General features: G+C 37.4%; 1 protein-coding gene across 2 annotated transcripts in view; it reads right to left on the bottom strand.

Annotated features, from left to right (window-relative positions):
* Positions 1 to 1618, bottom strand: part of LOC117101260 — a 10601-nt gene that overhangs the window by 5095 nt on the left and 3888 nt on the right. The gene's annotated exons all lie outside the window — the stretch shown is intronic.

The following is a 1618-nucleotide window of genomic DNA, read 5'->3' as shown; positions in this document are numbered from 1 at the left end:
ATATATATCAGACATGCCAACCACTCCGATTTTGGTGGAGTTACTGTACTCCGTTTATTTAAGCAAAACTCCGCACTCCGATTTTTGGTTGAAAATCTCTGCTTTTTACTCATTTTGGCCAGCTGAAATAAATCGTGCATTTCTGAATAAAAATGATTATCCTCTGATTTAGATAAGAACAAGACCACTTCAGTTCATCCTGAAAACAGCGCTCTGAACTGTAGGCCCTATACAAAATAGTAATTAGCGCTCTACGGTCCACTAATTTCGAAAAAAAACCCAATTTCATTGACACCAAATCGCTGTCAGAGTTGCGCTCTGAACTGTATACGAAAAATTAATTCGCGCTCCACGGCTACTGATTTTAGGACGCGAAATACCACAATTTTTTGTGTCACCTGTGTATATGCTGCACCTATTGTTAAGCTCCAAACCATTCCCATAATGTTAAGTTTTTAATTATTTTTAAACATTGACATTATTTACAAATTTCAACATCAAACAACTGGAAATGCGTGTAAACTTCTGGCTACCGCAATGAAACGACGTCTCTTGCTCTAGGGAAATCCCCATTTTCATGCTAGACGGTCGCGATACATTAAATTTTCAACATCAGTTTAGTTTAATAAAATAAAATACTTAATGAGTATGTTTATCTATTTTAAACAATCATTCTATTATTATGGTGACTAATAATGGTCGGTATTAAGCTAAATATATTGGTTATTCTTGGCCTAAGTCATTACTACTCACAGCCCACTGTGCGGAGCATGCACTCATCATGCACCCCGTTTTTATAAACAAAAATGAAGTGGAGAAATATCTTGCGATACAAAGTTTACACATGCGCAGATGACGAATGCCTTTCTAACGTTAAATTCCAGTAAAATTATTATTACAACTTCAAGAAAACGTTTTTATAGCATAAATTAATTTTACAAGTTTTTATTCTGAAATTATAGTGGATCATTCTCTCTAACAGTACAAGCCACCAGAAACCAGACATCGAACAGCATGTTTCACCAAACCAGCCCACGTGTGTTTTTGTTGCGACATCATAAATGAAGCTGCTCACATGACCACGAGGATCAAACTCGCGAAAAGTAGTTTGGTAGTTATAACGTAATTATGAATGAATTATTTAGACAACCCAAACCATTGCTTGAATGTCGTAGAAATCCTAGTACAACAGTGTAGTGAGTATAAATACAAATACTAGACCTACAAACCGGTCCTCACCCTAGGCTAATTAATTGGGCTAGCATGGACCTAACCTGATTTTCGTGGCGGTTCGCGATCTGAACTTTTTTGGGAGTAGGTTAATGACCGGTGTATAGGCCGCACCACCCCAAACTTCGCGTATAAAATTTGCGACTTATACACTGGAATATACGGGAATAACAGAAAGTATCCTGTCAGTTTTAAATCAAAATTACTGTAGGTGATATTCCGATGTCTACGGTACACTTCTTGTGACTGGTGTGGTGTTGATTTTCTGCCTAGGGCCTAGTCTTGCACAGCGGTATTGCTGTTGTGAGTCAAAACGGTTACATTTTACAATTTGAAAACGGTTACATGTCTTTGAAATACTCCACATTGCCAAAACTCCGCTCAGAAG

The sequence above is a fragment of the Anneissia japonica genome, unplaced genomic scaffold, assembly GCF_011630105.1.
Source record: "Anneissia japonica isolate Jap-2015-1 unplaced genomic scaffold, ASM1163010v1 scaffold1859_len985614_cov190, whole genome shotgun sequence".
In the NCBI taxonomy this organism is placed as follows: domain Eukaryota; kingdom Metazoa; phylum Echinodermata; class Crinoidea; order Comatulida; family Comatulidae; genus Anneissia; species Anneissia japonica.
This window is presented reverse-complemented; position numbering and strand designations above follow the sequence as displayed.